The sequence below is a fragment of the Mesocricetus auratus genome, unplaced genomic scaffold, assembly GCF_017639785.1.
Source record: "Mesocricetus auratus isolate SY011 unplaced genomic scaffold, BCM_Maur_2.0 Super-Scaffold_100676, whole genome shotgun sequence".
NCBI lineage: Eukaryota > Metazoa > Chordata > Mammalia > Rodentia > Cricetidae > Mesocricetus > Mesocricetus auratus.
In genome coordinates this window covers 117,445,801-117,467,474 of record NW_024429266.1, presented here as the reverse complement: position 1 = coordinate 117,467,474, position 21,674 = coordinate 117,445,801, and the positions used below count along the sequence as shown (strand labels likewise).

The following is a 21,674-nucleotide window of genomic DNA, read 5'->3' as shown; positions in this document are numbered from 1 at the left end:
TGACGGTATCCTACTGCATTAGTGTGAGTCTTTCTGGCATTCAGATTGGAAATCTAACACCTGTCTTCTCCTTTCTCTGCCCTCCCAATTTTCAAGCTCTGTCATTACATTCTCTATTGTGGATCATCTTGTCACCATCTCATAACAGAAATTCAGTTAATTTGCATATGCATTTACTTGTCTTTATTAATGGGGAGAAGACCAAGTGATTAATGAATGGTATTCCCCATTTTCTAAAAGGAGTATTGACATTTAAAAATATTTCATATTCAAAGTATTAAAATAGACATTAGTAAGAAAAATGCACTTATGGCAGTTTTGCATTATTAAAAGTGTTCTTTCATAAAGTAATTCAGGTTTCCGATGGACATTTCAGAGTTTAGAAGTTGATAACTTTAAAAAAAAATCAGTCAGATTGCTATCACCACTGGTAATTGATGTCATTCTCCCCACTGTGGTGACCTGCAGCTGAACACTTGGATTTTTGCAGTTTACATTTTGTTCATGAGGAAAAATCTGTATTGGAGCCCCCTCACAGTATCTGCATCAAAGTTTGTAATTATTAATGTCTGATTACTCAATCTTTCCAAATTGGTAAGTGGATTTTAGTGAGTGAATTTTTACTCTTTAAAGTTGAAAATAATAACGAGCCCACTTTTGCTTTGGTATAGTGTAAAGAGAAGCCTTTTTCTTGAGAGAAGCCTTCCCGCCAGCCTGGTTCCAGAGCTGCATCAGTCCCAAATAAATACACAGGAGGCTATATTAATTATGAAGCTGTTGGCCTTGCTTGTTTCTTAACTAGCTATCTCTGACTTAAGTAATTACCCCATAATTGTTAACCTATGTATTTCTCTTACCTGAGAGGTTTCCGGGCTTCCGACCCCATGGCGTTACATCTCGACTCTCTGTCTTTCTCCTTTCCAGAGTTCTCCTGAATGCCTAGTCCCACCTATCTAGATTCCTATTGGCCCAACAGTGCTTTATTGACAAATGCACAGGACTTCCCCCCAACAGTGTAGACTTGTGTATTTCCTTGTGTTATCCATCTCTTAACATGATCTTTAATGATTATATGGCTTCATTGTATGAACCTATTATTCATTATTCCTCTATTGAATGAAATGTGCAATGTTAACAATTTTTGCTTTTGTGAAATACACTGAAAAAGCCCCACATCTCTATGTGCTCATATTTATAGGCTTGACTGCTGTGAATGGAATAAGTCAATGTCAGGCCTCACCTGAACTGCTCTACAGGGCCCCAGGGGTGATATATCTTACACAAATGATGTTCACAGGAGGCTACACCCAAACTCCTGACCTCAGAACAGCAGAGACAGGGACTACAAAGATGTTGACAATCATTGATAAAATGTCTAAATTGCCTTCGAGAAAAACTATCTCAATTTACATTCAGTCTGAGACTTACCATGTATGTATCAAAACTAACAATTAGAATATATCTTTAAATTCACATTTACTAAACACAGATGGTATCTAAGTGCTGTATTAATTTGGATGCTTGATTACTCATGAGACTCAAGTTTTTGTAATTGTTTATATTTTTTAGCCCACAACCACACTTGGCATTGTTCTTATGAGATCTTATTCTTCTTGATGCTACTATCATCTCATTATTTTATTTTATTTTATTTTGAGGCAGTGTCTCATACAGCACTGTCTAGCTTGGAACTCTCTATATAGATCAGGTTGGCCTCCAACTCACAGAGATCCACCTGCTTCCTGCATGCTGAGATTCAAGGTGTGTGTACAATATCATGCTTGATCTGTTCTATCATTTAAAACTTAAGTCTAGGAAGTATGTGGGAGTTGTAGATCATGTCTTATAAAGAACACCAAACATCAGGGTCTGAATTTGAGCCCAGAACTCACTTTAGAGTCTGATCTCTTAATCAGTCACCATTGGGCCCCTTAATTGGTATTCCATTGTTCTTATTGGTTTGTAATGACTCTTTACATATGGTAACTATAGCAACATAATGGTCAAGGTTTTAGCAAAGATATCTTTTTTTAGACTCATTATTTGCTTTAACATTTTAAATCTTCTAACAATTTATTTGAATTCTTTTTACAGTCAAACAATTAGCTCCTTAAAAGGATTTCAAATTCACCCATGATATTTTAAAAAGTTTACCATGAAATATTTCCTTTTCTAGTGAAAAGATAACCTTGGAGAAACAGATTGCCTTCAGAATAGTAAGAATGGAAGCACATAGAAGCACATGTATGGCCTTCTAAAGACAATTTCCACTGTCAGAAAGTAAATTAAGAAAGTAATATAAATAACAGAAGACCCATCACTTACTTAACACTGAATTATTTTAACGCTTTCAAAACAGGATGGGCATTAGATCAAGTTGGTAGCACTTAAGGTAATTTCCCACCTTATTGTATTGAAGTCTGAGGAAACCTCTCAGGGGTCCATTCTCTCCTGCCACCTTGTGAAAGCTAGGAATTAGATGCAGGTCTTCAGGCATACCAGTGCCTCTGCCCACTAAGCCAGCTTATTAGCCTCGAATATAGTTTATTTTTCCCCCAGGGGAGAGCGTGAAAGCAGTTCCCCACTAACACAAATTTTGCAGTCGAGCTTCCCCGCATTTGGGGAAATTGCAGAGGTCAGCACATCTGGAGTGCAAAGGATAAGCCTCACCCTGGGGAAACCTGTGTTGAGTCTGGCTCATGAGTTCGTAAGCATGCGAGGTTGTATAATCAATCCCTCTTGTTCCATAAAACCCAGAGCTTCAGGCATTGTGTCCTGGATGTCCTTCTTGACTCAGGTGCAGAGGGTGTGTGTGTGGGGTGTGTGTGGCGGGGAGGCTGACACTGACAAGAAAAACAATGAAGAGAGCAAACTTCCTTAAGAATTTTGGGGCCAGGGTTGGTTCTTCAGGGTGGTGATTATGGAACTCTCTGTGAAGGCCTAGAACTCTCTAAGGAGTCTCCCAGGTGGCAATGCCACTTAGCACAGGCAAGCCTCCTGCACACACCTGTCGAAAGAAAACAGGTACTGTGGTCAAAGGGACCCTCCGTCTGTAAGTACACAGCACACGTTTCAAAGATCCTCTCCTACTTTAACACTGTAGAAAACCAGGTCATCAGGAGACCACCAAGTCATGCCTGTGGAGGTGAAGGTTCCTGTCGGGTTTGGCAGGCAAGGTCCCTAATATATTACTGTTTGTTTATGTTGTTTTGCTGTAAATGGTATACTCTTTACCCTAATCCACTCATGCCAGGTACTCATTCAGAGACAGCTACAGCACAGTCCCTGGGGATACAACAGCAAAGTCTGAAGGAGACACCCCTTCCCCGCAAGTGGGGGGGGTTCACTCCCGGACCCTGGATTAGGCACAAACCACACCCAAACACCTGTTTTTACAGAGACCCTTTATTAAACTGGGAAAAGTTAAAGTAGCTGCTTTCTGACTCTGGCGGGAAAGCAGCAGCAAATAACCTCGCAGGTGTAATTTTTAAGAAGAGAAAAAAGGGTGTGTTGGAGCGGGCTAGGATGCAGATGTATATTTTTATTGGACATGTTAATTAGCTGAACCAAAGGGGGCTTTTGATTGCTGGACATTGGTAGTCATCCTCAGGAATGGCATAAGAATGTGTCCAAGTAAAGGAACAGACCTCAATGGCTAGTTCTAAGAATGCAATCTAATGGTTTTTTAGCAAGACAGAGGGAGTAGGAGAAAAGGGCCTGCGAGAGCCATGTTTATCTCCCTAGGGCCGTCCAGAGTCCCTTCAATGTCCTCTCCTGAGGAGCTTAACTGGCCTGTAGGAGACACGTTGTTGTTGTTTTTAAGTGGGTTAGATGTTGGTAAATGTGCACACAGATAAAATCTCCCACCAGAGGAGAGAAAAGATGGCAGCCACTGCGGGCACCTCATGACCTTGGAGCCACTCTGGGGAGCCCAAGAGACCCCAGGAGGCTTTGAGGGAAGACCTGGCAACGTGACACTTGAAAAAGAGATGGCAGAGGAGAGAAGGGAAACTGGGGTTGTAGCACTGGCAACGGTTATGGCATCATGGGCCATGGGGACAAAAGAGCGTGTCTTTGAGGAGTAAGGCTGGTCCTTGGGGGGCCAGGAGGCGAGGCCTGCAGCTTGAAGTCACCATGGCTGAAGCTCCTGATGTTCTCCCTACTGGGGAGAGGAGAACTCGGGCCTTGGCACTGCCTGTGGGCTTCAAGCCCAATGGTTGTGCCCTGTGAACCGGCACAGAGGGAAGGCAGGTATGCAGGGCCTGGAGCTCGTTTGGATCCTGCCTCCCCTCACCCCAACTTCCACCGCCCTGCAGCAAGATCACTCTGACTCTGGGCAAGAACAGGATTTCCTAGATGAGTCTCAGGGACAGTCCAGTATTTATGGTGCTTCAGAAACCAGAACCAATGACTCGTCGTATGTAAAGCTGTTGAGCAAATCCATCCATCCATGCATGCATATATATATATATATATGGTGTGACACGCAGCAGTTTGCTATGCCATTATGCACAACGGAGAGGTGGGTAAGATGGCAGGACAGAGCATCACGCAAGCAACCAAAAGTGGTGGAACCAGAGACGCCGTTGCAGAGGCGACAGGCATGGGAACATGGCTGCAGTGGACAAAGGAGCATGGGATGGGACATTACATTGTCCTATAATGGCTCTAGATGTGACTCCATCATTTCTTCTTCCCAAGCCTCATGGGCCCTCTTTAATTTAAGGAGTCTTTTTTTTCCAGATTCAGAAAGTAGCCACTCCCTCTGTGAGCATTGCCTGCTCCCTCCTGTCAACCCTCAGTGAAGAGAGCCTGCTCTCTGCCATCAACCCTCAGTGAGGAGAGCCTGCTCTCTCCCGTCAACCCTCAGTGAGGAGAGCCTCTCCTTCGCCCTTTCCCTCCCGTGCTCACTATTCACCTTCCTCTGCCCTCTACTCCACTGTTTTCCTGATGGTTTCCCAGGAGTAAAATGAGATACAACATTTTCATCTCCAGAATGTGGTTGTTTTTAGGTCTGAAAATAAGAGTTGCACCATGACACCACAGTGACTGGCATGTTGCCGGGCAGCAGGAATTGTTCTGTTTCGTTCTAACCCATGGGAACATTGCTGTATGCTGCCCATCATTTACCGGAATGTCCTGATTGAGCAGTCACTATGAAAGTACCACCTGTTGCTCCATAAGCAGTGTTGGGGGCGGGGAACAAATCATACATACCTGTACCAGTTAGTTGTTTTGTCACCTGCAACAGCAGGTCATCTGGGACGGGAACTCCAACTGAGAAATTGCCTTCATTGCACTGGCCTATAAACAAGTCTATGAGGCATTCTCTCAGTTAATGATTGATGTGGGAGGGCCCGGCACATCTGGGACAGGTAGTGCTGGGTTGAAAAAGGAAGTAGGTTGAACGAGTCCGTGGGAGGTAAGCAGATAAGCAGCATTCTTTCACGGTCTCAGCTTCCATTCCTGTCCTGGCTTTCCTAGAGGAGGGACTTTACTCTATAAGCCATAGAAACCCTTCCCTCCTCCCAGGCTGATTTGGATCAGCACAGAGAAGACAGGACAGCTTCTGAGGGTGAGCCTGGGCTCAAGGCCACAGCACCAGGCGGCAGTTTCCCAGTGATGCTGGCTGAGGGCTCACACACTTTTACTCTTTGGTCCTGCTTAGTTTTCTGGTCTTAGAGAACTACATTTACTAAATTCATGCTCGAATGTAGTTGAAGTTAACAGGAAGTATTTTAAATACTGCCAGAGTCAGCATGTTTAGATGATGCGTGCGGTAGGGAAAGGGTTCTGCCAGCTAGGGAGTTATATGGTTAGAAGTAGAAGTTGAGAGTGTCTTGCAGTGTTAAAGTTGTGATGTTTCAGTTCTTTCCTTATTAATATCAATGACTCTTGAAACTCTTGATGACATAGCGGTGTAAGTCAAAACCAATGGTTAACATGAAATGAATAGTTTAAAATGCCTTCTGTTAATGTAAAAATTGATTTTTTTTACTAATCTTTACTTAAACACTCTTGAATAGAGTCTAGAAGTTCAATTTATCTGAAGGGTGTGAATATGAATAATTTAAACCTAATTTTCAAACTTCAAGGAAAAAGAAACTGATTCTAGTGACTTTCTGAATTCAATAGCTTGGGGCAGGCTTTAGCAAAATAAATATGGTCAATGATAACTGGATACCAGAATACTGACAGGGGAGACAAACATATTATCATGAAAACATCCTCAGGCAAACTTTAGAGACTAACACTACCCAACCAAGAGTTAGCCTAGACTTAGCAACCTGGAGATACAAGGACCACAAGTCATTTAGTTGCACGCAACTAACACAAGTCTGCCAAGAGCTCCACACAGTACCCTCTTGATCTCAGTGGGCTGGGGCCTGGAGTGGAGAGGACTTGAGTTTAAATGGTCCACAGTAAGATGCCACATTGAAGGAAGAACGATTGTAACAAGCTTCCCAGATAAAATCTAAGTCATTCATGGTTCGTTTATGTAGTGAGGCAATTCGGGCATATAATGTGGTCCAGCTGCCTCCTTCCTCCTGTGTCTCATGAGTGCCCCTCCTCTGCAGCTTACAAACCCAAGCGGAGCCCTCTGTTTGTTGAGGGGGCCAATCTTTCTAGGGACAGTCACTTTGTCCTTTGCAACCAGGGATCTGGAAAATGGAAGCTGCACTTCAAGGCAGGTTTTAGATTCCCTTTTCAGGGGACTAATGTTATGAGATGTTGGGGGGCTACAGGTTTAACCCTCCATGACTTTGATGTCACATAGATTGGACAGATAAAGCAGTTCTTATTGACAAAATAAAATTGCATTATTTAGAGACACACTGGTAGTTTCTTAATTATGTCATGAGTCTAGGTTAAGTGTACAATAAATGTCAAGCTTAAGTATCTCCTGGAAGGTATTCAGTGTATGGGATTGGATTACATAGTGTCTCTTAAGGCTTTAGAATTTATCTCCTTGGTTCAGCTGTGAAAGAAATTTCTGGCCCTCACACTGTACACAGAAGATCCTTGGTTTTGTTTTTGTTTGCTTGTCTTTGATTTTTTTTTTATTTTTGTATTGTAGATTAGGGTTGAATCGAGGAAAATTCTGGGTCGAACTGCCCCCTCTGAGATTGCCACCCCTTTGGTTGATTTAGAGAGTGATGTCCTTTCTTCTGAAAAGCCACCGTGATAGTACCAAACTGGCGAACTGTCTGTCATGCATGACATCGGTGCTATGCTTGCTGCATCCCACAGAGAGCCAAGCCCACTCGGCAGTTTGCTCTGCAGTCCTGTACACTGCCTGGGTAGCCAAAGTGCTTTGGTTTCCTGGGGGTCGTGGGGAAGCGTGCCTTAGGAAACGGAGCAGTTGGTGCTAGAGCCACTAAGAAGTGGTGCATCTGGAATCGGTAGTGGGGACCGCCTGTCTGAGAGTCTGGACCGGATGCACGAGCGGCTGTTTCCTGCTGCAGCGCTTTTCATCTTGATTGACGCACCTCGCAAACAGCCATTTAAGAGAAAGCCTGGCTGTGACTGTTAGAGAAATGGATCACCGGAGTCGTAGACCAGCCCAGTTACATTCGCTGAGATTAAATGTCCCAGAAACTCACTCAGATGTATTCCACGGAGTTGAGAAATGAAATTACTAGATATCCATGTCACATGATAGTTGGCCATTCTTCAAAATACAAAATTAGTCTACAAAACATAACACGGTAGCCTTTCCTTCAAATTTATATTCAGTGAACGAAATCATTTTAATGTAAGGATAGGGTATAGTTCAGTCTCTCAGTGAGCAACTAGGAAAAAATATGAATGATGGGGAGAAAAATTAGCATGTGTATTATCCAAAATTAATAAGCAGTACAAGTTTTTATTGGTGGCAGTGATAAAAGAAACCCTGCTTGTCCCTAGGGTTGTTCTGGCCACTAAGGCAGGGGAGAAACATGCCAGATAGAAGAGGAGGATGAGTAAGGCTAGTGTAGCCAGCAATCTATTGTTAAGCATAAAGTGTCCAGGAAGCTCGCTGGAAGCAGGGTCAGGAACTCAGAGAAGCCCTCCCTGCCATCCTCAGGATTCCTTGAATTCCACTCAGGAAATGGGCTTCTGTGTATTTCTAAAGGTCAGACGTAAAGATCAAAAGGATGCACAACTGTAGCTCCTGCCTGGCAGCCCCAGGATGAGGGCAGGAAGAGTTACAGACAGTAAAGGAGTAAGTATGGTTAGAAGGAAGGGAGGAACTTTCCTGGGTCAAACGTGTCAAGTAAGCCTTCAGGACCAGGCCAGCTGCACGTCATGATATGACCCAGAGAGCTAGAGCCAGCCCAAGGTCGGCTGCATCTCCTACTCAATCTTCTAGTCTCTTACAAATGAAAGATAATAGAACAATAAGATAGTTGCCATTACTTAATTAACAGAGCATTGTATTTAACATTGTATATACAGTGTTGTTTTACAATACAGGAAAGAAATCAACACATGACACTGTGTTGTTTAAGCTAACAATTAAAACATCATTTTAGAGAGAGATGAAAATGCCCTGGTTACATTATGAAAGACAAAGTCCTTTACACATGAAAAAAGTGACTCAATAGGGTGGTCCATTTGAGAAGTCTAAAGGTAGAATTCTCTTCCTCAGTTCTCTCACAATATTGATGTCACGGTTGTGCATTCATCCACAAGACACTACATATTCTGAGAGGTATGCTTTTCAGTGGACAGTGCAGAATCCACAATACATAGACTAACTAAAAAAGTCATAAAAGGAAGACAGCTGAAATTTGTCAAACAGTAAGAAACATCCTAAATTTTATTATGTATGAGACAAGTTTTTTCTGACAGGATTAGAGTATCCTATTTAAAAAAAATCAAGCCATGGGCTCTTTCCCTTATGCTGTCCTAACAATCACCAGGGCTTTTGTTTCTATGAACAAAATTCACAACACACTACTTCTGAATTATGGGCTGCCTTTACATCAAACATGGCACAAAGAAACAGCTCAGACCCTCTAGAAGTTTAAACGTCCCATTGGTCAATGATGAAAATACAACTATGTAAAAACCACAAGTATGGAACACATTTCTTCATAAGTGTCTTAGAAACATGAGTATGTTAAGCTAAGTTATTGCCAACCCTTGATGAGGAATGTTCTGTGTATATGTTTCTCTTATTGATTAATGAATAAAACACTGATTGGCCAGACAGGGAGTGATGTAGCTGGGCAGAATCAGGATATAAGCAGGAACAAACAGGAAATTGCTCTCTTCTCTGAGGAGACGTTGTGCAGTCATCAGGTAGCAGGCAAAAGAGTTGCAGGTCCAGCATTCCCCCCATAAGCCAAGGCCACATGGAAATACATGGGTTCATAGAAATGATTTAATAATTAAGACAGAGCTAGCCAATAAGAAGCCCAAGCCATTGGCCAACAGTTTCATAATTAATATAGCATCTGTGTGTTCGTTTGGGGCTGAAGCAGTGGCGGGACCAGGTTGGGAGGAAAGAGTGTTTGTAACAACCACTTTTAAACATACTTCGGAGGGGAAGTTTGTCTGCTTGGCAATGACACAGGCTCTCCCTGGAAAGCCAACAGTTTAGACTGAGCTTTTAGTCTACATCTGCTGGTAAAGAAAGTGCTGAAATGGACAGTAATGGCAGCTGCTCTGTTAGGGGGTGTAATGGAGCATTGTGGGTAAGAGAGAGAAAATATCCAGTGGCATTTGGAAGAGCCCAGAAAGAAAAAGAAACATACTGGACATGGCCAGCTCCATCTGAGATAGAAATGACAGAGCAGGTGGGGATGGTAGAAAAACCAATGTGGTTATTAGGATGACAAGTAGCTGGGGGAGGAGAGCCTGTGACTGGAGCAGGCCTAGGAGTTTCTGGAAGAGAAGGGCCAGAATGCTAGTGTGGGGGCTTTGAAATGTGTAATAGGTACTTGTAAATAGGCACTGTGGGATCCTGGAGGCTGGCAGCGGGCTTTGATAAGCTGCTAGGTGCCACAGGTATGCCAATGGAGAGTCAAGAGTCCCTTCTGCCAGATGCAAGGGAAATGACCCCTGTTTGTGAACAGAAAACCCATTTCACAAGTTCCTAAGAAGTGTTGGCTATTTTCTGACTGCCAGACATCTTTTTAAAGCCCAGCTTGAGATCATTTCTGGTTACATGTACTACCTGAGTCCTAACACTCTATACTGACTGGGAAGTGGACAGGCACTTGAACATCAAAGTGGCTCCATACATGACAGAAAGTCTTTATGCTTTGAGATGCAGAGACAAAATGATATGATGCCTGATATTTTCCGCAAAATGACCCAGGGATTGAGGGGAGGAGTAGACAGGGACTACAGATGACTCAAGATGATGAATCAATAGTTATTAAGGTTGGTGAGTCACACTATTGTATTAGTTAATTTTCTCACTGCTGTGACTACACACCTGACAAGAATCAACTGAAGGAAGGGAAGGTTTATTTTGGCTCACAGTCTAAGGTGGGGAGGCATGGCAACAGGAGAGGAGGCAACTGATCACATGGCATCTGCAGTCAGGAAGCCAACAGATGAATATTGGTTCCTAGGCTTTTCTCCTTTTTTATTTTTATTCAGTTCAGCCAATAGGATGGTGCCAGTCCAGGACCCCAGCCAATAGAATAGTACCAGTCTAGGACCCCTGATGGGGGAAGTTCTGTGTATATGGCAATAAAGCACTGTTGGCCAATAGGGAAACAAGATAGGTAGGACTAGGACTCTAGGAGGATTCTGGGAAATGTAGTGAAGAGACTGGTCGCCATGTGATCTCCTGGGAGCAATGGGCACTTAGGAGTGTGTCCTCAAAAAGATAAGTCCTTATAAAATATATATTAGTAATTATGGGTTAATAATCAAGTCAGAGCTAGCCAATAAGAAACCAAGCAAACGGCCAACAGCTTCTTAATTAATATAGTGTCTTGTGTGTTGTTTGGGGGCTGAAAGCAACAACAAGACCTAGGTGACAGGCAGGAAGACTACATGTTACTGACCCCAGCCAAAAGGATGGTTCCACCCATATTCAGAGTGTTTTTCCCTCTCTGGTTAAGCCCTGGAAACACCTTCAGATGCATTCAGTAGTGTATCTCCCAGGTAACTCTTAATCCAGTCTAAAACCAGTGATCAGAGTTCTTTTCTACTTTTGCTTGTTGTGGTTGTTTGAATGATAATGACCCCCGTGGGCTCATAGATTTGAATGACCATTCACAAGTGAAAGGATTAAAAGGTTTGGCTCTGTTGGAGGAAGTCTGCCACTGGGGGTGGGCTTTGAGGTTTCAAAATGGTCATTCCAAGACCAGTATCTCTTCCTGCTGCTTGTAGATTTGATGTAGAATTCTCAGCTACATTTTCCAGCACCATGTCTATCTGCCTGGGTGCTGCCATGCTTCCTCCATGATGGTAATGGACTAAATCTCTCAAACTGGAAGCCAGCCCCAATTAAATGTTTTCCTTTTATAAGAGTTGCTGTGGTCATGGAGTCTCTTCACAGCAATAGAAAACAGACTAAGTTTTAAGTTATTTATTTATGTTATCCTTTGATAGTTTCATGCATTCATATAATGAGTAATGATTTTCACCTCCACCCTTTTTTTCTAACAAGCCCTCCTCTTTTGTGTCTTTGTGTGTGTGTGTGTGAGAGAGAGAGAGAGACAGAGAGAGACAGAGAGAGACAGGGGGGGAGATCCACTGAGTTTAGCTATGATTCTTGCATGAGCACAGATGGGAAGTCATTTATTGGAGAATGGACAAAAACCCCTCCCCACAGCAACAATTAACTTCAAGCAGTCCTTTCAGGGAAGGGAAGGAGCTTATGAACCCCCCTTCCATCCACTGTGCAATGTTGCTAGGTTCAGGCTTGTGGGGTCTTGTGAAGGTGAGTTCTTCAGTGTATTTTTTGTATGGTATACATTTCTTTTTTTTTTTAAAGATTTATTTATTAAGAATACAACATCCTGCCTCCATGTATGCCTACACGTCAGAAGAGGGCACCAGAACTTATTATGGATGGTTGTGAGCCACCATGTGGTTGCTGGGAACTGAACTCAGGACCTCTGGAAGAGCAGTTGGTGCTCTTAACCTCTGAGCCATCTTTCCAGCCCGTGTGGTATACATTTCTATTTTTTCTTTCACCATCTTTAGTGATGTTCCCTGAGTGGGTGGTTTAGATGTCCCATTTAGGTCCAAGCTTTCCACCTATTCTCTTCACTTTAACTAGTTATGAGTCCCCATATTAGCTGATACCCTCACAGTAGCTCCCTTACACCATGGCCTACAGCTTCCCATGTTTGCAATTTTCTAAGACAGAAGATGTAGTTAAAGGCAATTATTTTTTCAATTTAAAATCTGGTTAAGTCATGAATGGGCATTTAAGACAAAACAAAGACCATCAAAATATCAAAACATGTTTAGCCTCATTAATGTATAGAAATGAGTATTTACATATTAGGTATTCAATACATCATGATGTATGACTTTATACCAATACTCAAGATCCATCCCATTGCCCCCCAAATCTTACCTCCTACCAAATACCCACTCTAGGTCACCTGGAAGGCTCTTATCATTAAGTCTTTCATATTCTCAGAGTCATTCAGCAGTTCCATCCTGAATGTTGAGGGTCTCCTTGTCAGAGGGAAAAGAGTTATGGGATATTCACATCCTTAAGCAGTTGCTCTAAACTGGAGGTGCTCATAGTCGTTGACCAATGCAAGTCACATCAACCCATTAGGGACCAGAAAGTGCAATTCTTCTTTCCATGCGAATGGTGGAGGATGTGGGAGCAAGTGGACATCTTTAAGAAAACCTAACAGTTTCTATATTTAGTAATTTTACCCATCAAATTTGCAGAATCTATATCCTGATAAAAACCATCATCCGTGTAAAGGTAGAAACAGAAACACTAACACACTGCTAGGTGAAGAGGAAATCTATGCAGTGTTTTAGGGAACAAGCTAGCATTTCTTAGTAAAGGTTTCTGAAGTCTTGAAGACATGAGACTTACATATGTGTGTACCAAGGACATGTCCACCCATGACCACATAGTGTGTAGCAGAAAAAGCAAAGACTAGAAATATTTTTTGTGTACAAACTTACCACAATAGATGAGATTCCTATATACACATTTGATAACATGAATATTTAAGCATTATCAATGATAATTTGGTGATATATGGAAAACAATATATTTATTTACCAGAGAGAGAGAGAGAGTCACACAAACCAGGAGTTAGAAGCATGGCTGGCTTCTAGGAGAAAAGGAAGTTTCCTTTTCCTTTCACTTCCTTTTATATCTACCTGTGTCAGTTTACATGTCCCCGCCCTCATGGGCGGATAGCTTTGAGGGGTTCACTCCTACAAAGCATACATTATTATTTGGTGAATTTTAAAATAAATGATATTGAGTAAAAAAGTTAAATCAAAAATTGCTATGTTTTTAAATTTTTCAGTATCAAAAATTAACACATTATTTAAGATTATTAAGTTAAGCAAAAATGAACATATACAAGCTATTTTATGGCATGAATTTGTGGGGTAACCAACCACTTTCTGATTGGATTTAAGGTCTGCTCCACAGAAGGAAACACTCACGCAGTAATGTAAATCTGTTCAAAAAGTTGTGGTTGGGTAGCTCACAGGTGCCAGGGGGAACCTACTACTTTTGTTCTGTATCAAACTGTCCTCTAAACTGGTATTTCTCTACCTAGATCAGAGCAGCTCTCAGACTTCATCAGATAAGTTTCTCTGTCCAGTGACAGTGGTTAATGCAGAAATTTACAACTGTCCAAAGTACAAAGAATAAGAGTCAGTGGAACCATAAATGATACTTCAACGCCACACTCCTTGACAAGGTTCAGAGATCACCAAGGAAGGGGAGGCAGAAAGACTGAAAGATCTAGAGGTTGGGGAGAACCAGAGCAAAACAGGGGCTTCTGGACATGGCAGAACCACTGTACTCATTCTCACAGCATCTATGGTTGTCCACACAAGACCTGCGCAAGATCAAGCCAGTCAGTGTTGTAGCATGCAGTGGAGAGGAGCTCATGAGGCCCACCCCTTATGGAGGAGCTGTGAACAATTCAGGTAGAGGGACAGTTTGTTTCCTTTAAGGCTATGGCCCCTGGCTGACCATACACCTGTGGATCGCCTGACAATAGGAGTGTATGGGCAGGGCAAATCAGTCTCAATAGGTTACTTAAAAACAAACAAACAAACTTGTGTGGTTCTCTCTTCCTATTAAAGATGCTCTTTGGTGCAGCTTATGGAAGCTATTAGAAAGAACCACAGCTGGTCAAAATGCAAAGAATAAGTGACCACGTGTCACCCAGCCTCAATAGCTACACATGCCATAGCTACATAGCACCCCATAACCTTGAAAAGGCTCAGGAAACATAGCAAAAGAGTGGTTGGAAAGGTTATAAATCAGAGGAGGATACCTGGTTCAGAATAGTGTCATCTGGACTTGACAAGGGAAGCTTTACTTATGATATCTCAACAGTATAATAACCTAAACAAAATATGTGTAGCGACGTAAGTCAACATGCCCATGTACATGGGGGCATTTTCACAAGATCACACCTTCAAATGAAGAGCTGCAGGCAACTGATGGCTACTGAGAGAGGGAGAATCAGTTTTCATCAGGGTAGGGCTTCCAGATAGGTTGTCTAATACCAATTGGTCAGTCCTAAACACGTGCACGCATAAGCAATAAAATGTCTCAATAGGTTGCCCAAGTGTGTGTGTGTGTGTGTGTGTGTGTGTAGCAATAGTTATAGAGGAAGAGGTCATTAATTCTAAAAGGAATTAGGAGAGATATGAGCTTCAGTAGAAGAGACGAGGAGGGTGGAAGTGATGGGAATACAGTACTCACATATGACACCCTCAAATACTAAAAAAAAGTAAATAAGGATAGAAAGTTTGGGGGTTAGGGAAGTGAGAGTGGATCTCGGAGGAACCAGAAAGTAGGGAAGCAGAATAAAACCAAAACCAAACAATGCCATTGAGGTTAAAAGTCTTACTTGAGATCAAGAAGGGACAAGGAACCTTAATGGGTTCCTTGGGCAGACATAAATTGCCAACTATAGAACTTAGAAGGAGGTCACTATTACTGGAATTGTGCATGGAAGTCTCAAAGTAAAAGGTGTATGAACTGCTCTTGTCAGAATAATCAGCAGGTTAGATTAAATTAACATAGTATTTGGGACAAGTAATCCCCTAAAGATCACTCAAGATGCTGCGGTAAACCTGTTCAGCTTTGCATCTCTGAAGCAATAGAACACACAGCCAGTGACCTTCCTTCACAAAACCAGGGCCCTAAAGCAGTCTGCACCAAAACACTTCTCTGGAAAATTCTACCAAACATGTGAATCAGAACAGAGACTATGTGGTAGTTTGAATAGGAATGGCCCCCATAGGCTCATATATTTGAATGACTGGTCATTAGGGAGTGGTCCTACTTGAGAGGGATTAGGGCATTTGGCCTTGTTGGAATAGATGTGGCTTTTTTGGAGGAAGTGTGTCACTGGGGGTGGGCTTTGAGGTTACAGAAGCTCAACTCAGGTCCATTTTCTCCCTCTTCCTGCTTGCTGCCTGTGGATGCGGGTATAGACCTCTCAGCTCCTCCAGCACTATGTCTGCCTGTGTACTTCTGTGCTGATAACAAACTGAACCTTGGAAGCTCTAAGCAAGTCTCAGTTAAATGTTTTCCTTTATGTGAGTGCCATGGTCATGTTGTCTTTTCGCAACAATAAAACTGACTAAGGCATATTAATTCTCCTTAAAAATTTCAAAAAATAGAGGAAATATTTATGAAGCTATAAGACCATTTGTGAGCCAAGAAGACATTAAAGGAAAATAAAATGTGTAGATAGTATCTATTATGAACAAATTCACCCTAAATTCTACAAATTTTACTTAGTAAAAAGTTTATCTTAAGAATTCCATGTTGGCCTGGCCATGGTAGTGCACACCTTTAATCCCAGAATTCAGGAGGTAAAGGCAGGTGGATCTCTGCTAGTTCAAGGCCAACCTAGTCTACAGAGCAAGTTCCAGGACAGGCTACAGAGAAACCCTGTCTTGAAAAACCAAAAAGAAAAAAAAAAAAGAATTCCATGTTGATTTCATGATTTGAAAATTAACCCATGTATTCATCATATTGACATACTTTTTAAAAATTCATAAGATTGGTTTAATATACGTAGAAGGATAATCTAATGAAAATCCAACATCTGTTTATGCTGGAAACTTTCAGTAAAAGAACAAAAGAAAAGCCAACTTAGTAAAGGGCATTATGAAACCATACAGTTGATAGATAGCACAATTAACAGCCTTCCATCTAGATGAAGAGCAAATACAAAGATGCCCACTCTTATTGCTGGTGTCGTTGTTTCAGAGTTTACAGAAAATGGGATAGGACAAGACAAGACACAAAGAAGCCTGTTAGGTGGATCAGCCTGTGTCATGGTTAATGTTTTGTCAACTTGACACAAGCTGGAGTCATCTGGGAAGAGGAGCCTAGGTGGAGAAAATGCCTCCATAAGACTGGCCTGTAGGCACAGCAAGCTTGTGGTGCATTTTCCTAGTGATGGATGTGAGAGGGCCCAGGCCATTGTAGGTGCTGCCACCTCTGGCCAGGTGGTCTTGGGGAGTATAAGAAAGCAGGCTGAGCATGTCTTGGGGTGCAAGCTAGTGAAGCCACAGTCTTCAGGAGAATGGAGTGGGCAGGCAGTGGGCAGGAGACGGACTGGAGAAACACCAGCATGTCCCTCCCTCCTGTCTCACTTTGCTCTTTCATTTTTCTGCTCAGTCCTGGAAACCCAGTCAGATCTGAGGCTGAAAACAGTCCAGTTTTTCTCCTAACTGTAAATGGCTTCCCTTATCTTATTAATCATAGGCAAAGATAGGGCTTTAGGCAGGAAACAGAAGATAAGACTAAAAGGAGCTAAGATAACGTCTCACAAGAAGAAATGCAGCCTATAGCATTCCTATACAAAAATAAGTTCACAGAGTTAGAAGGAGGATGATAAAATTTTAAAAAGAAAAAACAAAACACAAAAAATCCTCAGTGACAGAGCAAAGACTTGGGGAAACTAAACCTTTCCCAATGTGATATCAAAATGGACATAGTTACAAACACAATTCTAGTTTTCAATAGAGACTACTGGTCTGCTATTAAGTGATAAAGTAATGTCATCATTTGAATGTGACAAAGAAGTCAGGAGGCAGCATTGTCTCAGAGTGGATTTTTGTCTCTGAAGCATTTTCTTTTAGCTTTCTAGTTCCATCAGTCTTCAGGGACATCCTCATATCTATGAGCTGTCTTTCCTGGTGGTCGCCACAGATGGCTACCACAACAGCAGGCATCCCATGGTACCTCCAAGTTAAGGAACCCAGGAGTTAGGGCATGCTAGGATTGGGATTGCTGTACCTCCATACATCTTCAGAATGGGAAGACCTTTCCCAAGCACCCCACTGGGATACTCATTATATCTCACTTCCCAGGACTGCATTGTGTGTTTTCTTCCAGAACAATCATGACCAAGAGGGAAGAGGCTGTCCTTGATTAATGAGGGTCAAACATGGATCAACTCCTGGGCTTGCTCATACCAAACACAAAGAATAAGGATATGCCAGAAATCTGGCTGTCACTCAGAGGAGGCCAAGACTCCACAAGTTTATAGGGGAAGTAGAGTAACTTTAAGGGGAAGTAGTCTCATGTATTTCACAACCTACAGCCCATCTGTGCCTGCTACCACTGAATGTGTAATACCAACAGAGAGTTTTGGACAACGAAGTATAGATGGTAGCAAACTGAGTAATATTCAAATATGTAGAGCTAAGCTGATAGGCTGGGGGTGTGTGGCTTAGTCAGTAGAGAGCCTCCCTAGCACTCCAAAAGCCCTGGGTGCCATCTCTACCACAGAATCAAGCAGGGCATGGTACCTGCGTGTTATCCTAGTACTTGGAAGGTGGAAACAGGAGGTTCGTAAGTTCAAGATCATCTTTAGCTACATAGCAAGTTCAAGGCCAGCCTGGGACAATGCATGCTGAATTAAATGATTGGCCTTGTCAGAGAGACTACAGCAGTGGTTCTCAACCTTCCTAATACTGTGACCCTTTAACACAGTTCCTCATGTTATGGTGACCCCAATCATGAAATTATTTTTGTTGTTACTTAATAACTGTAATGTTGCTACTGTTATGAATCATAATGTAAATAAATATTTTGGGAGATAGAGGTTTGCCAGAACAATCATGACCCAGCAGTTGAGATGCTGCTCTACTGGCACATGTTTCTCTCCTGCAAGGTGATGTAATAATGGAGCTGCCTGAGCACCGTGTGCTGGTGGAGGCTGAGGTAGCCACACATGGGAATGGAAAGAACCTAGCAGAAGGAGAGGTGTTGGAAAGAAAGATGCACATTTCCAGCCTGTTTGGGATCAGATCATCGAGACAACGATCCCACAGGAATTAGAATTTCCTCAGGAGTCTCATGAAGCCAGAGGAAGAACTTGTCTCCCAAGAGGAGAGTTCACACACCCCTACAACTGGTCAGACCACCCTGCAGAGAGACAAGTGGAGACAGCCATGATGGATGAGGGTGGCACCTTGAACAGTATTGTTTAGTTATAATTCCTCGTGCCTTCCATTTAAACTTACACCTCAGATAGGCACTCTTCAGATAGACTCAGGGAAGTCACTAGACCTCTTTGCTCTTCTCAGTGTGGACACAGAATGATTTCCTTTCTCTGCCTTTCACTGTTTCTTATCTCTATTGAGGACAGTGCTTAAGCCCAGCTTGGTAGGGCTGCCAGGGCCTGCTTTCTGACCCGAACAACTCCAGGAAGAGGATGAGCATGCCTAGAATGACTAACAGCTGTCAACCCAGATAGTTTTCTAGCCCCACCATCCAAAATACACTGTGGGAAGCATGAGTGAGGCGTGGTGAGGGCTTCATCCTTCGAGCTGCTTCCATCAGCTGTGAATCCTGAAAACACCACCATGTCTTTTCTGCACTCCTTTGCCTTCTCTTCTCAGTGAGAGGAGCTGGGTGAAGCCTACAGTCAGTCCCGGTCTAAACTGCCATGATTAACTCGAAGGCTCTCATTGTAGGAGTCTGCAATGCTTTTCTTCTGGGCTGGATGGGAAGGCTGTGCTCTGTCGCCCACCAGGAAAATGAGGCCAGGGATTCTGAAGAGCCGGGTAATGATTTAATGGGCTTTAAAACGGGCAGCTAGGTTTTAATTTTCTCTTACAGCTGATTCCCTGGGGTGAAAGTGTACTTTACAGGGGATAATAAGCACATAGGATATTTCAATTGCTTCAGGGTATCTTATTTGGAAATCAGGTTTAATTCTCATTCCTCTAGTAGGTTTTGCTATCAGAATAAAAGAAAGGGTTCCCAAAGGAATATTTATAGAGAGTTTAAATCTGTTGGAATGTCAAAGGTACCTAAGAGGTAAGCATCTGTAAATATTTAAAATAGGAGAAATCAAATACTGCTAAATGGCAACACTTTTCTATTACCCTGTTGACAATGTGGTCCTGTCTAATGGCCCATATTTTAAAGAAAGTTGAGGTAAAGGCCTGGTAACCTGACTCAGTGGTGCAGCACTTACCTAGCTTGCACAAGACCAGGTTCAGCAAGGTAATAAATTTCCCACTGAATCGCACCATTCGTATCAATAGGTGTGATGACATTGGCTTGTAATCCCACAATCTGAGAGCAGATGTAGGAGGATCAGGAGTTCAAGGCCACTTTCAGCCATGTAGCAAGTTCAAAGCCATCTTTCTTAACAGCTGCTTGTCTCCAAAAAAGCAGTCCTACTACATGTATGAAATAGATCATACGGCCCTGGGAAACTCTAATGAGAAATCCATCACCAAAATCCAGGCAGCACAAACTTAAGTGTTCATACCTGAATTTTGAACGCTCAACTCCCTGAACCCCAGGTACATGCATTACAGCTCTACCTCGACTAGTTGTTTTTAATTGTACAGCAGATACCATGGCAGACGTTTTGTTCACAGTACTTCAGGTAATCTTGGCATCCCTGAAAAGCAGCAATTGCTTCTTTGTGATACAGTGATAGGAACAGAGGGTCTGAGAATTATGTGTGTGCTGTAAACTATTTTTTCCTTCAAATGCCAGAGAAGAAAGCCAGACCTGGAGCACAGCCCTTCAACCACTCAGATGCATTCTGTTTTAGGGAACTCAGGTCTAAGAAGAGCTTCCTGATTGCAGCCCAGCTTTTGCCACAGCAGCTTCTGACAGAGATCAGAACAGAAGAAGAACTCACGTGTGTCTTTGTCTCCGTCCCATGCTGCTCCTTCTTGCCTTCTCTGGGCTAAATTATAAAGTCCCCTTTCTGATTATTTTTGAAACCATTTTCAAAAGACATCTTTTTGGGAGTGGAATTGAAAATAAAAATATGATTTTAGTAAGGGGCAAAGCAGAGAGATTGTTCTTACATTAGCACATGACATTTCTAATCTTTGTGGAAGGATCTTTTTAACACCCTCCTAAGTGCCTCTTCAAGACCTTGGTGACACGAGAGCACTACTGACTAATTTGTTCTGGCAGAAAAATGAATTCACTGTTACTGAAAATATGCTTTCTCTCACCAGATCCTGTTCAGGTCACTGAGTGGCTTTTCACTGGTGAGGGAAGTAGAAATTTACCACCAATGAGACATTACGGGGAGGAGAGAAAAAAAATGCTTTCTGTGGCGTTTGTGAAATGCAAATCCCAGACAATTTCCAGAAGAGGCCGTTTCAACACTTCACATTTCCGCATTTCACAGCCATCTGATTTTTTTTTAAGTGAGATGAATGAAGAGTGCATCAGACAGACAGAGCAAACAACTGTGAAAAGCCAACTTGAAGCAGCTTTCGGCTCAGTGACTGAGAAAAACGCCATTTCTCTCCAGAGACATTCTGCAGAGAGGAACAATGGGTAGTCCCTCTGTCCTCACCACACGTGTAGCTCCCTAACCCAGCAGGGGCTGGGCGTGGACAGTTGGGAGGCTGACTGATAACACAGTACCTGCAATGGTCAGTGGGTGTGGCAGGGTTAGAGAGGGGTACACCTCATTTATCCCCTTTCCTTCTCCCACAGATGTGTGTGGATCTGTCGTGTAAGCAAAGTACGCATGTTAGATATAACACGTAGCATGGGAGAAAAGAAAGCCCTTCATTATCCTTTTGGAAATAAATAAGGATAACATTCAGCAGCCAGAGAGCCTTTTCACTTCCCACAAATTGGCAGCACAGCCAGGATGCTGGCTTCCTTTCTACAGGTGAGATTACTTCCTGCTGGCATCATGATGGGGCAGAGTGGACCAATGTGGGGAAACGAAGAGGGCAGATTTGGTTCTGGTGTTTGTTAGACATCCTTTCTTTAGTTAAAGTGAGACATTTGGTCAGCCCACACAGCAGCCACAGGTCTTGCATGCTGAGAATACAAGGGGTCATTCCCTGGACAGTTTTCCAGGCTAGAACAATGGACAGTTTTAACAAAGAATTCAGACCTCTTGAGCTTTTTCATTGTTTACGCGGAATAAGAAAGTCTGGTTATCTGCCATGAGTGCTGGCATATCTGATGGGAAAGCAATAATCACTCCCACACTAATGCTCAAAATTGTAACAGTAGGGCTGCAGAT

The 21,674-nt window shown here is 42.6% G+C and overlaps 1 non-coding gene across 1 annotated transcript; it reads right to left on the bottom strand.

Annotated features, from left to right (window-relative positions):
- Positions 1-2,556: 2,556 nt before the first annotated feature.
- LOC121137378 lies at positions 2,557-2,727 on the bottom strand. The gene has a single exon (XR_005874629.1). It is a non-coding gene; the product is annotated as a U1 spliceosomal RNA (small nuclear RNA).
- Between the last annotated feature and the right edge of the window lie 18,947 nt (positions 2,728-21,674).